Genomic DNA, 19045 nt, shown 5'->3' on the forward strand with positions numbered 1-19045 from the left:
TCCTTAAAGCTTAAAAGCAAATAAAATAATAACAAACTCAGCAGCTATTCTGTGTTTACAGAGATTTGGCAGTTACAGAATATGTAACATGAACGATGAATATTTCCTTTTTTTTGTAAATCTGGCAGAGAAGAAATTCACCGAGATGGAACATTTAATCTATAGGAGAACCACAGAGAAGGGGCTTACATGCCATGAAAAGATAAAATTAAAAAAAAAATCTCAGAGTAATAGAACATATTACACTTAATCAGCTTAAATCTATGCATATTCAGTGGCTACCGATTGTTTTCTAATAAAAATATTTGATTTTAAACCAAACACAACTTATTTTATCAAAAAGAGGAGTCAAATGCAAAGGACCACAAATCACAATTTTTATTTGGACTAGATTTGAAAAAAAGCAACAAAAAAAAAGCACAAAAAAATCCACCCCACAAAACCACACAACTAGTGAGCAAAGGAAAAAATGATCCCAAAACTGTATGTACGAGAAGGGAATAGCTTAAGTCATATATGCTAAGAGGAAAAAAAAAATCAAATAAATATTTAGTCAGACAATTCTGGATCTATGATAGAAGTGTAATAGTAGATTGAGCTGAGATATGTTGAACTTAAAACCAAAACTTTCACTGTCATCATATAAATCAGCAAGTAAATAAAATAATGAAAATGTGAAATATAAGAGAACCATGAATGACTACAGGAGAAAAAACGTGAGTCAACGATCAATGAATTTAATGGAAGTCTTTCCAGTGACATTAATAAAATTCAGAGCTGGCTTTTGTGCTCAAAGATGATGGCAGTTTTAGGTGCTACAATCATTTTCAAGCATTAAAACACAATAATGACAGCCCCTTCTGTTTGGCTGGTTGTCTGTGTTGGCAGGGTGGGGAGGGGGAAAGAAGTGCTAAGATTGCTATTAGAGAAAGATGAAATGTTACACCACTCCAGATTAGAACTGAGAGCCAATAAAATATTTCTGGCAATGCCCTTGAGATAACCACCTGTCACATCACTAGAATATGCTTCTAAGTTATTTTCTGATGTAGTTACATTCCTAAGTCCCTATTTTCAGTATAACATATTACTTTTTAGTAGCTGGTACTCTATACAGCACATGTATTAATTTTCCTTCTTCCGATGGAATTTTTAATGAAGATAAATTATAATCATGACATTTACATCTCAATGATTTTCACAATTGAAACATTCTCATAATACTGGTGCACATGCTGTAAGTGGGTTACGCAGCCAGATACTAAAGCAATCATTTTATCATTGTCAGAATGAATATAATGCCTACAGCAATCAATTGGACTTTTATGGGAACAGTTAGCTCAGCTGTTTTTGCATTGAAAGAAATGCATTGAAGTGCCCATTATCCATCTCCACTGTCAAAGGATGAGCCATGATCTTAGCTTTCATTCCCAAGAGTTTGAAACTCTGACTTATCAACACAACTAAGATCAGAAACCAAGAAAGGGCCAAGGTGGCCGGGAATAGCCAACAACAAAAGGACCAAGGAAGGACCGAGGAAGAATAAACGAGGGCTATGTGACTCTGGGTACACTCACTTGTGTCAAATAGAGCTGTCATCTGTGTTTTCTGTACCCATGGAAGGGAGGAGGCAGTCCTGGCCAAGAGGAAGAGGAGAACTGAAGGCAATGAAGGTCCTCTAAAAAAAAAAAAAAAAAAAAAGTGAAAAAAGAGGAGGTTGCAAGAGCCGCAGTTGGAGAGAAGTCTTAGAGGAAAAAGCAGTACTGGTGTGGGTGAAAAGGGAAGACAGATTGGCCAGCTTTCTCTAGTGACATTATAAAAAGTTAGAAGTCAGAGTTTTACAATAACTGGCAGAATAACTAGGAGTTGCTAACTTTTTCTGCACCTACTCACCATTATTTCTAGCACCTCCAGAAGTTAGGTGGGTTCACTTCTGTTCCAGGTCCTCAGGTCACTTGGTCCTTTGTTGTTCCAAGCTGTCTCACTATCTTAGCTTTTTCATAACACTTTTTGTGATTTAACCTTTGTTAGTCTGCAGTCTGCACACCAGTTGTCTGATGCACCAATCCCTATGAAGAAATACTATCCAGAAGACATAAAATTACTTCAAATTTGCAACATTTTCAGGAATTTATTAGTAGTGGATAATTCTCTGAAGTTATTCTAAAAAGGACCCAGCAGTAATGAATGGATTTCAGCTACCCAAAGAACAGGAATTAAATACTACAGAGGGTTAGCAAAGCCACAGCTTCCATAACACAGAGGTGAAGATCACATCCCATCACAGTCAGATAGACTCCTGCATTGTATTATGTCATTCTAATGAACAGACCTCTTAATTCATTAAAAACACAGTGCTCAAGGTGAGTCAGGTGCTCACAGTGCCTGTATGCACAGGCATTACTCGGAAGGGAATTGACAATTTTTAAATGAATGCCATGCAGGAATCTCTCTACTAACACTTGTCTCAATAAAGAATTATGTACTTGTTATTGAATAAAGTGAGGGGTTTTTTAATAACATATTTATCTGGGCAGATATCGTGCATAAAAACTACAGTCTAGTAAGAAAAATTCTAGAGTTACATCAATTCTACAGAGGAAAACTGAAAAAGGGGCTCTGATATTGCCAATATTAAAAATAAAATATAAAATCATAAAAGTCAACTGGCTACATAGAGGAAGCTCAATTCCCCACTCAGTTTGACAATTATTGCCAAAGCTGGAGAACACTTATCTCTGTCTACACTGGCCTCTAAGATGCAGTTCAGCAGCTGGGAGGAATCTGGCAGACTCCCAGATTTACCTACTCCCTGACCAGGCTCTTCCGATGTCAGACTCCAGACAGGATCCAGCATGGATGTTAGCATGCCTGGTAGACTGGCACCTCACTGCACACCGTGCCACGTTTCCAGGTCTGCCACCTAAAGGGAAAGCAAGACTTGCGGGAATTTCAAAAAGCAACAACAGATACTCAAAAGAAAATCCATGGGCAGCTGGTTAAGAAGGGACTCACTTTTTAGAAGCCTAAACCTACACCTTGCCAGCCTAGGTAGAGAGAGAAGCAGAAAGATATTTATCTGGCAAAGGTCCATTGGAAAAAGCCAAATACTGCAGTGTAGATGACTGATCAAAAGCATCTCAGCCTTCTGTGAGCCCTTTCGTTCCTTTATTGCAAAGGTTACATACATTTTCCCTACCCTTCCTTGAAATGGCTCATTCTTGTCTTTGATTTCTGGTTCAACTTGGCACCTTTTTCCCCCCCCAAAAGCAGTTTACTCACTCCTTAGTGAAAAAGCCTACTATGACCCAATAAATACTTTTTCATACTAAAAAAACAGAGATATGGAAAATGATAATATGCATGGAAAAGCTTAAGATGCTGGGAATATTATTCAAAGAACAGAAATGTGAGAAGTTTGAAGCTGACGATTGAAACAAAGGGAGTATCAAGAAAGGAGACCGTAGAAAATGTATTGTCAGTGACTCCTGGACTGGAATTGAATCCCTAGGTGAGAGCTGAGACAGTCCCTTGAATGCTAATGAGATGCTTAACATTACCTAGTACTTTGGCTGACTTTGTGACTAGAGAAAACAGCGAGCAAGAAAAGGAAATACAAAACAATGTTTGCAGATCTGGGAGATATAGCGCCCAGACCACTGCGAGGTGGGGGGAAATTCTGCATAAATCCTGAACAACCGTTGTAGAACAACCATTATGGCAAGGAGCAGAGATTTGGTAGCACGTTACAACCACGAGTCTCACAGACCTCACGGCACCCACCCTGCAGGCACCAAGGCTAATATTTTTAGATCAATGTCCTAGATATTACATATCTAGTATTCTCAGATCATAACCAGACATCAAAAATAATACTTCAGTAATAAGAACATAAGAAATATACTGTAAGAAAAAATCTTGGGAACTAAATCTGGGAGGACAATTTTTAAACATTTTTAGGATGTTGATTTGTTTTGGATCTTCTCTGTAGGTGTTCAAGGCCAGGTTGGATAGGCCTTTGAGCAACCTGGTCTAGTGGGAGGTGTCCCTGCCCAGGGCAGGGGGTTTGGAACTAGATGATCTTTAAGATCCCTTCCAACCCAAACCATTCTATGATTCTGAAATTATAAAGCTCTCCTTTTAATGAGATGAGACAGTAAACACTACCATCATATATTTTTTAAAGCTCACCTAAAGAGACATTGTCTATGCAACAATCCCATAGCCATGAAGTTGTCAATAGTGTGATCAGGTAATGTACCAAGATTTCGAAACACTACAGATATAAACACAGAAATGGCTCTGAAAAATTTCCATCCTATTTTTAAAAACAGAGTTTTGAATGTATTTTTGAATACCACTTGATTGCACAACTACAAATTCAGATATTCCGAAAGTAATCAAAATGACAACTATTAACTAGCAGTAAAATACCTACACATACGCAGTTGACATTTCTAAACCACTTCACACATAGCAGGGGCCATGCTACTTTCCCCATCCGCCCACCAAACAAAGCATAAGAACAAAGACTAGGAGAAGTTTCCTTACAGAGGTAACTTCAATACGCTGTAAGGTGGAAGACTTTTCTTTTTTTTTTTTTTGACAAAAGCCTAAGAGATGTCCTTCTCAGAACTTCAGAAATTTGTTGAATTTGAATAAACTACCAAACTTTGCGAGAAGATAACAGTACCAACGGCCCATGGATAGGAAGCCAATAGTAAACCCGGGAGCCTAACAATCAATTCTCTGCTTGCCAAGGGCCACCTTAGACAAGTCAGATAACATTAGACAGCAAGCTCTAGAGCTGATGTGAGATTTCCCTACCTGCTGGTTTTGCAAAGTAAAATGACAGACAGTTGAAAACAGAATGTTCTGTGGAGCACTGTCAATTCTGATCAATTTTGGAAGTCAGTAAGAGTAAGGCACTCAGGTGCCTTTGTGCTTTGGTATTTGGATAAACCCTTCAAGAGCAGTTCATCTGTGAACAAATGTGATTCTGTAACAATGCCAAGGTCAGTGATGTGCTGAGTAAGTACCACTGGCAAGTCAAGATGCCTGAGGGCACCTTGAGCTCATACACCCGATTTTTCCACTATGTCAAAATTGATATGAGAAGAGATTACATCATGTAACCTGCTATCTCCTTCCTTTTTGTTAAATCCTTGCCCTCCTCCCATCCCAGCTTGTGAAATCCCCTCACGCGCCTGGCACGCTTCCCAGAACTTGCACTGAGTTTCATTAAAGAGGGAGAATACTGATTTGGGGTGATCTGGTCTGCATTGCCATAAAGTATGTCACTACCTACTTATTTAAGTTGTAGAGGAAATCTGTGATCAACAGAGCATGAATAAGATCAGGAGCCCTTACATATCTGATTTCTTCCTTGAGGTTAAAAAAGGCAAGAGATAGATAGAAAAAAAAAGCCATATCCCTGAATATTATGTCTTTGGTAATACCGGATTGGACCCATGCTGATAACCATCTTGCAACACAGAAGGCAACCTCTTAATAAACACTAAACCCTTCTAATCTGAAAGATTGCAACCACTCTAATTACCAGAAATTAAATTGTTCAAGGAAGGCTTATAAAAATATGTCACCGTGTGCTCAGAGAATAACAATATTTTTTGCCTTTCTTTTTCTTTTGACAGGACCTAATCCACTGGGTGGTATTATAGCACACATGAGATTAGAGAGAGATGCCCAGAAATATAGATAGTTACTAAAAATAGACCTCACTGAAAAGCATTTGCAAGATTTTGCCATAAATGAAAACTAGGGTGTTTTTTTCCCGTAAAATTCGTATGTCCTCTTGCAAAAGCCTGTGGCATGTTAATTACTCAGAGACTGTTGTTTTATAGAACACTTTGTAGAGGACATTTTGGTTCTAGCATTTACACACAAATATGATTCATTAAAAAAAATCATAGATATTTTAAAATATCTGTAAATACTCCTGTAAATTATAATGTATATAGCTTTTAACTTACTTTTTCCCCCTTTTGTGCTCAAAAGAAGCACTAGTTTGACAACACTGGAGGCAGCATGGACAGTTGCATTAAAAATTTTCTGGTAATAACTTAACTACACAGACCAGCCCACATAGGAACTGTCACTGCAGAATATAAAAGAAATCAGGTAATTATGCTTAAACAAAAAGTCGGTCCTGCTGCCAACAATAGTGGAAATTTTGTAATGCTAGAGAAAGTGGATAGATAATGCCAGTTTACTACCTGTAAACTACTACAACAAAACAAATAACAATGAAATCAATCATATCGTGCCATATGCATTTTTTTCCATGGGAATAAAGTTCTGCTTTCCTCAGTAGTTCTGTTTTCTGAAGGAATGGATCAGAGAATCACACTATAGAGAACAAAGCTTCAGTTCTTATGCCCTGAAAGTCCTTTTTCAGAGACTTTTCTCCCTTAACCAGACAAAAAGCATATGCTTTCATGTTGTTAACCCACATCACCATATTTCATATTCTTGCTGCTATACTTCAGCAAGTCCTCTGGTGACACCGAAGGTTATTCAGGTCTGGAAGTGGCTCTGTTGAGCTATGGCAAACATATTTAGCTAAGTCTTTTTTGGATTATATATCATTTGGAAAAGAGTCCAAACTCTTTTTCTGAACCTCACAGATGCCCTACAGCACACAAGATTTGAAGACAGCTGCCAAACTAGAAAGATGCCAAAGCTGCTGACACCCCTGAGTTCTTTCACACAGAGGTGCAGCTATCAGGGGTCAGAAGGAAAGAGGGGAAAAAAACCCCCATCAAATACCTAATTAGGAGCTGAAGACTAGCCCTTACATTCTGAAACCTTCCCTCCTCTCTGCAGTAAATAATTTCTAGGTTAAAAATTTAGCAGGTTATAAATTTAAACTTTTTCAAATCTGTTAAAGGGTCTTCCTTTATCATTCAATAAAACTGTCTCAAAATTATGAGACATTTGCTGAAATATTGAGCGTTTTGTTAAACTGCTCAGAGCTGGCTTTAAAACGTTGCTCTCCCTTCCAAAACAGATATGTGCCTGTGAAGAACTGTACATATATCGCCCACAGAAGAAGTATGATTTATATCCTTCCAGGTGCATAATATACATATTGTATAGTATTACACAACATTATTATCCCAAAATATTTCCTCTATACTAAATGTTGCATAATTAAATATGAATTTCACAAAGATCAGTAGAGCGGTTCATACATACTGAGCTAAGAAAAATACTGATTCACCTATGAAAGTATTTGCGTCAAAAACTCTTACATTGCTAAAACTGCAATAATTTCTAATTTGTGTATAATGTTGACTGCAGATTGCACATTCTATTAATGAAGAACAATGGCTTCTAGCTTTTTCAACAACTGGTTTAGATGCCGCCATCTAAATAACTGTTAAATTTTCCCTTGCTGGAAAACCAGGATCCTTTCAATGTTCCGAGACAGGCACCCTCAGATACTGAACCACCTTTTTGTGACTGTTTTGGGTTGTGTTTTTTTTTTTTTTAATTAAAGGTGTCTCCTTTTGTTACAAGCTACCAGAAATGGGGAGTTAAACCAGCTATGGAAAAAATAGTGACACATCATCTAGCAGTTCACACCACTTAATAAAAGACCTGTTTGATATGAAGATAGAGTATGCACACATAATATTCCTTGGTACAGTTTACAAGTGACACATTTCAGAGGATACACATTACCACTAGCAAAATCCAACCACATTTAATTCTTCACCTTCTTGTGCTGATATTATCTGGAATCAGTGAGACGATGTGGAGGGAAGGCAGGGTCAGAACTACTGTCGGTCTTAAAGCTGAGAACAAAATAAAAACTTCAGTAAAAGTATACAAATCTTTACTAAAATAAAAGTATTTAAAGGCTATTCAGAAAAAAAAATATAATGAACCAAACAGTAGTTAGCTTTGTACATAAATAATGCAAGAAATTCTGAGGAGATAGAAACATTAGTGCAGGTAAACCAGTGCTTTGAAATGATTTTGAGAAGTAATTGTACAATAATTTCTGTTGGGTTAGTTTAAGAAGTTTCCTACAAGTTCCTATGGTCATATTTGCATATCAATACACATTATTTGAATTTGGACATAAATAAGTTAGAGAATAATACAATTATGGAAAATTCTAAAATATGCAGATACAGACTGGACACCTACTCCTCATTTAGTTGGAGAAACAACCACCTCAGAAAAGGTACTGAGAAAAAGCCCACAGAGAATGAAAAAAAGAACTCAACCAGTAAAGAAGTTGAATTTTAGAAGTTAGAAAGTGAAAACTGTCAAAATCAAGATGATTTTACAATGAAATTGAAAACAAATAGCACAAGAACGTTTCATTATGCGAATAAAAGAAGAACAGGAAAACACACAGTGGAGCTGTTAGGCAGTGAGATAAAACATAATAGATACAGTAAGAAATGTAAATGGATACAGTGAATTTTTAATAGCAGTAGTACTGAACCTGGGGCTAAAGTAAATGGCTAGTGAGAATGAGAGCACAGTCACAGAAATGACCAAAGTTGAGATGAAATACTTACTAACTTCATCACTCAGCAGGATTAGAGAATCACCGTCCTAAAGTATTAAAGTAACTGGCATATAAATTCTGAAGTCTTGTGGATTTTTATTTTTTTTTTTTAGCTAAGGGACATGAAATGACTGTCCAAGTGACTAGATGTCCTGGTTTGAGAACATCTAGTCCTCAAACACTAGAGAACAGTGAAATAATTACTTTTTTTTTTTTTTTTTTTTTTTTAAGTGAGAAATAAGTGATGAGTGCAATCACGGACCTATTCTTACAGCTTTACTGCATGTAAGATTTTTAACGCACTTAGAGGGGGGTGGAAATGAAGACCTAGGAAGGAAATGAAAAAACAGGATCCAATGGAGCCTAGGTTTCCAAGGAAAGATTAGTGATGCCAACCTACTGGCTTTTCCTCCCGCCCACCCCAAACGAACTAGTTTCTTAGAAGGGAAAATGAGATAAATCTAATCTATCTGGACTTCAGTAAAATATCTGATTGGTTGTCACACTGCAAATTACTCATTACAGTAGTCTAGATGAGGATCAGCACAAAAAATGAGGATAGCCAGAGAACTATCTGAAAGAGACAGAAAAGTGGACTGATGAGTTTAAGCTAAATTTCTCTCTGATAGCAAGGATTTAGACTTAATGACTCAGAGGGTTTATTCCTTTGTCATTCTTTATGCTCTTATAATAGGAAACTACTCCCCATCTGCAGAATTCTTTCAGGTAAATAAAGAGATGTGCAGACATGTTTGCCCATGAATTACTGTTAAATAAGAGCATGTGGGTCCATATAAACTCTGATTGGGATCACATTATCTTTTTCCTAAAACTATATATGAATGAAAAGGTAGGTGCTAGCATTTTTATGACATTGTGGTATGTCACTCTGTGAATAATGACTGTGAATAAATATTGCATTCACGGAATTTTAATCTTCCTTCCATCTGAAGTTCATAACGATATAGGTACTAACAGATTTATATTCCCCACCCAGCCAGCCTCATCAAATGACAAACCCTGGCATTCAATTGCATTAAATGATAATTAGTCAGTCTACTTCTAATCTGATGGTTAATATATCATGTCAAAGGCTTTCTTATGAAGAAGATTGAATTGGAATGTCATCTATAGCATTAACGCAATGCATTATGATAATGAGTCCCAATTCCAGACCTGAATCTTCAAGGAAGTTTGGATATGGAAATTAATCTGAACTCAAGCTTTCCACCTCAAGTGTCTCACCATGCAATAGGCCAAACCAGAATCTGTATTTGTCTCCCTCTGAACTTGAAGACTGAGATTTTACATAAATAGGTAATTATATTACTTAACTGAGCCCAGTGTGACCAAGCAGTGCTTCCAAGATTTAACCAGTAATAACGGGATGAGTAAAGATTCCCACGAGAGAAATCCAAGGAGCGACTCAGTTACCTACACACAAATTACCAGTGCTGTAAACATGCTGAAGCTTCCTGCTCAGCTTCCACAAACCTGTCCTCTCCATGCCAGAGGAACAAGACTCTTGTGGATCTTTAGTCATACCTGTCAGCCCCATACAGATGTGCCAGGCAAACTATGGCATCCAGTCTGACACTTATGCTCGAGTATCTCCTTCTTTCTTTATAGGCACAAAGCTGGAAGCCTTTGTGGCCTGAAAGGCTTGAGGATGCCAGTAGCCTATTTTCCACAATTGATAAGGCATGGAGCTCAAGCTGGGAAACAAAGCCAGCTTCAGAGAGAGGCAGAAAACCAACTAATGTAGATTTGCAAAGTGCTTTCCCTTCACAACACAGTCCAATATTCCCATCGCATATGTCAAGTAAGAACCAGCCTGATGTATAAGAGTAATGTGTACAGCATCAACAAGAACATTTGCCATCAAACTATAATGCTAATAAGTTAAAATCTTTTAGGGATAACTAAAGCAGAGGGACATTTTGCTAACTATATCCATGTGCAGCATAGCTACTATCAATCACTTCTGATGATAAGTATCAAATTGAACACAACTGACAGTCATTAACATCATTAATGGATGAGTCTCTAAGGAAAGATAATTTTGTGCTGCCCTTCAGCTTCTGGGAGACAACTCTGATTCAAAAAGGACATACGGGCAAAAAAAAAGATTAAAATAAATTAATTGTGATCAATAACTTCAAATGTGGTGTGGTTTTTTTTTTTTCTGTAAAGTAAATGTAGAATATAATATAGCATTAAAACATGGGGCATTTTTCTCCCAGATAGTATTCTAAAGTGCCTTACAGATTAAAATAACGTAATCACTAAATTAAATAGCTTATAATGGAAGAGATGAAATATGGTATTAAGATGCTCAGACAAGTGAGAAAAGCTGCTTTCCAATGAGATTTTAAAAGATACAGCAAGTCAATGAGGCAGAGAAATTCAGAAAGGCTGTTCCAGATGGCAGGGTCTTCAGAGGAATAGGGTTTTAGAGCAAAGGCACATTTGTGGGATAGCACAGTGAAGAAATGGTTGTCAGACTAGTCAAAAGAGCAGACAAGTCAATAGAAGATGACAACCTAGGATGTAGTGTACACAGATGTCTCAGGACTCTTCCGTTTCCATCCTGTGTTCAGTGGTAGGACCATGAGGACTATCACTTTAGCGCTCTCCATTTGTACTCCCACTCTTCACTCAAATTGCCTTATAAACTGCTGTACTTTCACTATATTTAGGCGCAATGCGAAACACAACAGGGCACGCACTTCAGCTGAGTTGTTTGGAATTACAAATGAGATACAAATAACAATAGCAATAATGGCCGTAGCAAGATTTACTGAAATAGATCACAGGGGCAAAAGCATTTTCAAACTGTATCTTAAAAGGAATATAACAAGAAAGAATTACATTGGAAAAATAAAAGCAATGAGACCACAATGTTTCTGAAGTGCACAGGCAACACCGTTCAGAAAATTGTACAGCCAAGAGAAGTAGGATGAGGAAACAGTGGTGAAGAGAGGAAAATAGGAACAATCTTTTTTCTTTTTTTTTTTTGACTGTGTAAGCCCAAGGAAGATATGGGCAGAAGAGATCTGTTAATGGAATTGAAGATATCCTCTAGAGAAATGGACTCAGTGTTACTCAACAGTCACATTTCATGAAGATTAAGGAGATTAGAGAGCTGTCAAACTGATCTGCACCTATCACATAACTGTGTAACGTATATTCCTAGCCCTACACACACTGGAAGGACTAACGATGTCAAAACAGCAAAATTTCTTACAACATGAAGAAATTTTGTCATTTCTGCCTTTAGTTCCAAATGTGTCATTACACATAATCCTCTGGGCTTTGTGGGAATTTTGCCTAAGATGTGACAACATGACTACTCCCACAAAAGAGTAGGTTTGGATATGTTCCCTCTGTGATGTGTCTAACATGAAAATAACCGCGGATGGGTATCAATACAAACAATGCATCAGTCATGTGAGCATTTTTACTATGCTTTAGAATTGCTCTTGAGATTCAGAGATGATTATTCAGCAAGCTTCTCTACAATCACAAAACCGATTAGCACAAACACAGCTTTCATTGAAGGTCTCATTAGTGCTCAGGGGAATTGTCACTTCAGACACCTTTTACTGAACATTATCATTCACGTAAAGCTTCGGCACTTTATATATGTAAAGTAGCCATTGTCATCCAATGGGATTAATTCACTAAATTTATCTACATAAATGAGATATAGTAAATAGTATTTTTCTGAATGTTTCTTTTGAGAACAATATCATTATTTAAGAGAAACTGAGCAGATGCTTTAAAGAACATTACATTGTAAACAAAAATACACGCTGTCATTTATATCTGAAACATTTAAACAGCAGGTATATAATCTATGAGAATGCTCCTCCGGTACTTCATAAACACAGTCATTTTTACTTTGTATACTCTAAATTCTTTTTAAGAAATAAACAATCTGAATACTAAAAACTATATTCCACAAAGAAAGGGATGGACTGTGATTTATTCAGCTTTTAAATAATAGGGAAGGAGCAGGACAAGTGCCTACCACTAACCTAGCATACAGAATTTAAAAACCAGCATATTTGAGACGTGATGAGGAACATTTACTGAGACCCAAACTGAATCTCAGTAAAAACTGAGAATTAAGAAATCTACCTTCTTATTTTAACCTTATATATATATACACACATTTTATATATACAAAAATATAACATTTTATAGGGTTTCTGTCTCCTAAACTTGGGAATCAAAAGCTGTGCAATCCCTAAGCATCTTTCCTCAGTAGTAATTTTCACAGATCAACCAATTACCACAGTTCAAACTTAGGGAAGAAGGCAACTCCTGTGCCACCAAGCAAAGTATAGCCTTGATCTGGTAAAAAGTCACAAATATGAGTGAAGAAATTCACATGAGTAGTCCTATTGATTTCATTGGCTTTGTACTAAATCAACTGCAAGACAGTTTATTCATATGCATAACTGTTTTCTGCATTGAGCCCTTACAGAGTTTGAAAGAAATAAAAACCAGCAAAACCAGTGAAACTTGAACTCCAGGTTTTGCTGGAGCTCTTTTCCCCAGCTAATAGTAGGTAATCAGGTCTTTTGCTTACCTAAAATACTTACTGAACCTCTTCTGTCCTCCATAATGCTTTCAGGGGACTCCTGCTAAGAAACAAAAATTATCCTTTCTGCAGTCCATTCTTCTACTTCCTAATCTAAAACTCACTAAAAGAAGAGTCAGTCATCATTTTTACTAACTTCTTGAAAGGATTCTTTTCAACCCACACCAACCACTGTAATGAACTAAAGTTTTAGGTTACCTCCATGTTCAGCTCCATCTCTCCCACTGAGACCTAGCAAAAAAAGGTCTATTATTTTGCAAACAATTGCCACAGAAACAAGAACAAGTATTTAGGAAATTTAAAATACGATTTTTAGCCTAACATTTGGCACCTGAGGAATCACAAAGCATTTTACACATTAGAGACTATCTCTTCCCCTCAGCCTTTTTGTTATTGAGAGGCTGAAATAGTCAAATATCTACTTTTTGGCATGAAATTTCATTGCTTTTGAAAAGCAGCTACCCTGCAACAGAACTAACCCTACATACACAAATATCTCCAACAGACTTCACCAGAAATCACTTTACAAAATCTCCACGCTTCATGGCTCTGTAGCTCCTGGTGGGCTGAGGAGTATTGGGAAAAACTGGAAAATACAAATTTCCTGGCATTCTCCTCCTGTATATCTTAGCAAGAAAGCTCTGAATGCACAACTGGGGAGACAGGGAATTGTGTTGTTTAAGAGAAACCTAGACAGCCTAAAAACAGAGATTAATGACATAGTTCAGTTACAGCAGCACAAGCCTAAACTATCTTGAATGCTTTGTCTAAAAGTTGCATTATACGTAAATAAAACCTAAAGAAATATTCACATCACCTACTGCAAAGTTGGTCTGTCTGTTGCACTACACAGTCCTACACTGTCTTTACCAGGGTCTTACTGATGGTTTCACATAACAAGAGAAAAAAAAAAACAAAACCAACCAAACAGAAATAACCTTTTATCCTTCATAGAATCATAGAATCCTTCAGGTTGGAAAAGACCCTTGGGATCATCGAGTCCAACCATCAACCCCACTCTACAAAGTTCTCCCCTACACCATATCCCCCAACACCACATCTAAACAAGTCTTACAACACATCCAGGGATGGTGACTCCACCACCTCCCTGGGCAGCCTATTCCAGTGTCTGACCACTCTTTCCGTGAAGAATTTTTTCCTAATGTCCAGCCTAAACCTACCCTGCTGCAGCTTGAACCCATTCCCTCTTGTTCTATCACTAATTACCTGTGAGAAGAGACCAGCACCAACCTCTCTACAATGGCCTTTCAAGTAGTTGTAGAGAGCGATGAGGTCTCCCCTCAGCCTCCTCTTCCTCAAACTAAACAGTCCCAGCTCCTGCAATCGCTCCTCGTAAGATTTATTCTCCAGGCCCTTCACCAGCTTCGTTGCCCTCCTCTGCACTCGCTCCAGCACCTCGATATCTCTCTCGTATTGAGGTGCCCAAAACTGGACACAATACTCAAGGTGTGGCCTCACCAGTGCTGAGTACAGGGGGACAATCACCTCCCTCCTTCTGCTGGTCACACTATTTCTAATACAAGCCAGGATGCCATTGGCTTTCTTGGCCACCTGGGCACACTGCTGGTCATATTCATATTCTAACCAACAGTAGAACATTGTCTATCTCAACAGAAGAACAGCGCATGGCTCATAGTCCAGCTCTAATTCGGTTAGGAAAATGAATTATTCCCTATCTTCAGTTCCTACGAAGCAGACAAAAAATTGAATATGATCTGGCAATGTGTGCTTGTAGTTCAGAAAGTCAATCATATCCTGGGCTGCATCCCCAACAGCGTTGCCAGCAGGTGGTTGTCCCCCTCTGCTCTGCTCTGGTGAGCCCCCCCTTCAGTGCTGCCCCAACACAAGACGGACATGGACCTGTTGCAGCAGGTCCAGAGGAGGCCACAAAGATGCTCAGAGGGCTGGAGCCCCTCTGCTGTGTGGACAGGCTGAGAGAGTTGGGATGTTCCGCCTGGAGAAGAGAAGGCTCCAGGGAGACCTTAGAGCCCCTTCCAGTCCCTAAAGGGGGCCTACAGGAAAGATGGCGAGGGACTCTTGATCAGGGAGTGGAGCGATAGAACAAGGGGTAACGGTTTTAAACTGAAAGAGGGAAGATTTAGATTAGATATAAGGAGGAAATTCTTTACTGTGAGGGTGGTGAGGCCCTGGCCCAGGTTGCCCAGGGACGCTGTGGATGCTCCATCCCTGGAGATGTTCAAGGCCAGGCTGGATGGGGCTTTGAACCACCAGGACTAGTGAAAGATGTTCCCACCCTCGGCGCGGCAGTTGGAACTAGATGATCTTTAAGGTCCCTTCCAACCCAAACCACTCTATGATTCTACGAGTATTTTGTTTTTCCATAATTGAAGGGAAGAAGAGGTGAAACGTACTGTGAAATACACTGTTAAACAATGTAGAGTTTAAGAAAAAGATTCCTTTGTATTTAACTGGAATGAGCTTACTGTAAATCAAAAGCTTAAAAGTTTTAAAGTTGTAATTGGATCAGCAGGGCTCTGACAGTTTTCTGGTTTTATAGCAGTGTGGATCTAAAAGAATGGCTTTTTTTAAAGAAGAGGCTCACAAGAGACAAGCAGTAAAAAAGATCCAGTCTGGGATATATTTTCAAAGGAATTTCAAATAGACTATCAATCTCTTAATGCTCTTATTGTATTATGAGTAAACAGGGCTCCAGTTTAAACTTCAGAATGCAACATACCCTACTTTGCCAACTTATTCTCGGTGCACCTAAGACCCCATTATTTGACAGATGACTAAGGACTTAACTGATTGTCTGTAGTGTTTGATATACCATCTTGACAAGCATAGTCTATTAAATTAGAAGAATGCCAGCCAAAGCAAGTGACAGAGATTTCCAGAGATGCAGTCAGAGGATTGAATAAAAAATAAATAGTGAGGTTTTCACCCACGCAGCCTAGGTACCCAGCTGACTGTTATCAAGACTGTTATCTTTCAAACATAATTATAGCTCAAAAAGAAGTTAGAGGCGTGTTGTAACCTCAGTTAGTAATTAAGATTCCGTGGAGAGTGGCATGCTGAAATTCATAGCAAATGCTTATAATCTTGTCTCTAAAATCCATTTATCTAAGTTCCACTGACTCTCATTGGGACTTAGATGCCTAAGTCACTGAGATGCTTTTGAATAACAAACCCAAAAGAGCTACAGATAAAATTCTAGGCATCTTAAATACAGAAAGTTATACCTTTCTGTTACCGAAATATAAGATGTGATAAAATGTCTGCACTGAATAACAACATGGGCACATAGCTCTGCTGAGAAATTCAAAATGAAGGGTCAAGTCTTGAGACATTACCTTGCTGCAGCTTTTTGAAGCATCCTCTTTAAGGACTGGAGACCTTTGTAGCCTTTAATATCAATAACAATTGTAACAAGAAGTTAAGATTTTTCTCTCCTGTACATACCAGGTAAATTATACCCTATCTATCAGTATTCAAAGCACGCAAAGGGCACGAGGAAAGGAAGGCCGCCTGTCAAGTTGAAAAAGAATAAGTGCTATTAGAGTGGATTTTACAAAGTGACAATAGCTAAAGAGAAAGTGCAGTATATATGCTTAAAATACAAGCAAGAGAATAACCTGGACAAAAAAGTCCTTATAGAGGAAATTACACCAGGTAGATCAAGCACCAAGTTACATTCCAATTTGTAGAAAAACTTGCTTTACTACAGGGCAAATACATTAAGAATTTGACAATCCAATATAGTTTTGAACTTAGCTTGATCTTGTCATTTCCAGGTTGGTTTTTTTTCTAGTTCATAATTAAACATTTAACAAAAGCCATCATATATGGCCAATGTAAGCCAAGTAAAACATTTGGGCTTCAACCTTTTATCTACATTGTCTGGATATATACTAAAACCTATGAATAGTTACCTGCCAGAAAATAAGACACATGTCTTAAGGGGGAAAAATATTATTGTGGCTTACATTATATTCTTAAAAGGAAAAAAAAAAAGGCGGGGGTGGGACACACAAGACACACATATAATCTAAATGCAGATTATACAATCAGAAAAAAAAGCAGAAAGTAATCTAGTGGGATATGAAAACATCCATTAAATTGAAGTGCTTCCAATAGGAATAGTCGTCTATATTCATAACATGAAGCTGCAGCAACATAACAATAATTCCATAGTTTATATTACAGATTTCAGAATTGGAGATCAAAGGCCTGCAGCATCTCTAACACTAGTTGTAGGTTATCATCCCATGTGCATTTGTGGAGAAAAATGCAGACAACAAAATTCTCAAATATAAATTAGGTATACGTTATCAGTAAGCTGTACTGTATTTCTAATTCTTTTGAAAATTCTCATAGTTTCTGGATCATAAGAAAAAAAATTTCATTTTTTTTTCGTGATTAGTTTTTCCTTCAGACAAGAGAATATCTAAGTTTCCCCACAGGTTCACACACCGCTAATGATCACTACATTAGTAAAATGGACCATGACATTAAAAGAATTTCTGCAAAAATGGAGAAGCTACTTCTTTTTTTCCTTAAAATTACACAATATGGAAATTTAATACTCCATTTTCCAATCTATGCACCAGGTAAACCAGACCCAAGCCAGTTTCAGTGTGGAAACCACACAACTGAGGTAAGAAACTTTTCTGTTTGGCATGTTTTATCACCCTGGACTCCGCAGCACACTAACACTTCACCCAGCTTTTAGTCATGAGGTTAAAATTGGACAGCAGAAATCATGGGCAGATTAGGTGGGGTGTCCTCTGGCACGCAGATTTTATGAGTTACAAGAAATACAAAGTTAGGTTCTATATTATGAGTTTAATTTTTCTCTTTTATTAGCTTATCACTAGTCTTTATTAGCTCATTGGAACTTCCTTCTATTTTCTCTTCCCTAAGTTTATTTAAAGATGGAGAACAGCTAATAGTTCTGGTTCATATAATTTTCATGTTCTATGGTGACAAGTAATCAAACACAACTTTCAACTTTCTGTCAACGGTATCTGTGTGGTTTGTCACCCAGTAGGCCCAGTGTGCTCTACGTTATAAGATCGGGCAATTTTAGGCCGATTGAGGTAGACTGAGTCTAGCAAGCCTTTAGACTTAGCTGACTGAGACATTTATATGATCCAAAGAAGGTATTTTCTGTAGACCATTCCATGAAGAATGTTTTATATATTTAAATTCTTACAAAGCAAGCAGTAATGAAGAACATGATTGATGATCCATGTAGTCACGTAACTCACATTCGTTGATTTAATTTTATTTCAGTGAGCAAGTGTTATATAATGAAGGTATCGTGTTTTTTCTTGACGTGATGAAGCATAATCCTTCATCAGTCTAAGGAAGGCTCAAACAGACACTTCAATGGCTTACAAATTCAGGATATATTAGAGCAGCTGTGGCAACTGTGACCGTGTGTGTGAATGCTTGTAGCCTTCTCAGCTGGAATGAAAAAAGACACAGTTTGAATTCCAGTGAAAGAGCAGTAAATTCCATTAGGGGTGAGTGAATATGTGGCTGTCAAATGTCAAACATATGTTAGTCAAATGCCAGAAGTTTTCAGCGTTAGTATCAAAGCCAAAACTCAAAGGACACTAGTTAAAGGGCTGGATAAATATTATAGTCCTATTTCTGGAGCAACACATGTATTTGTGACAAACTCGAAACAGGCACATATAGAAAAAAGGAAGTAAGGTGATATAGTTTGTGATGCTTCGTGCACAAAAAAGAATTATTAAATTTGTGTATTTTGTTATTAGACTTCACAAACTGACCCTGTTGCTCTAATGCACTTGTAACATTGAAAAAGTATCCAAATATAGGAAATATCAACCTCTACTAATACGGGTGCAGCCGTTATTGCTAAGATTTCTTATTTT

General features: G+C 37.7%; 1 long non-coding RNA gene across 1 annotated transcript in view; it reads right to left on the minus strand.

Moving 5' to 3' along the window:
* Positions 1-7822, minus strand: part of LOC134517356 (uncharacterized) — a 30753-nt gene extending 22931 nt beyond the window's left edge. Inside the window, exons 1-3 of the long non-coding RNA XR_010071603.1 lie at positions 7742-7822; positions 1894-2082; positions 1578-1678 (exon numbers count right to left, since the gene is read on the minus strand). This is a non-coding gene — a long non-coding RNA (uncharacterized LOC134517356). The remainder of the gene's footprint in view (positions 1-1577; positions 1679-1893; positions 2083-7741) is intronic.
* Between the last annotated feature and the right edge of the window lie 11223 nt (positions 7823-19045).

The sequence above is a fragment of the Chroicocephalus ridibundus genome, chromosome 6, assembly GCF_963924245.1.
Source record: "Chroicocephalus ridibundus chromosome 6, bChrRid1.1, whole genome shotgun sequence".
NCBI classification, from domain to species: domain Eukaryota; kingdom Metazoa; phylum Chordata; class Aves; order Charadriiformes; family Laridae; genus Chroicocephalus; species Chroicocephalus ridibundus.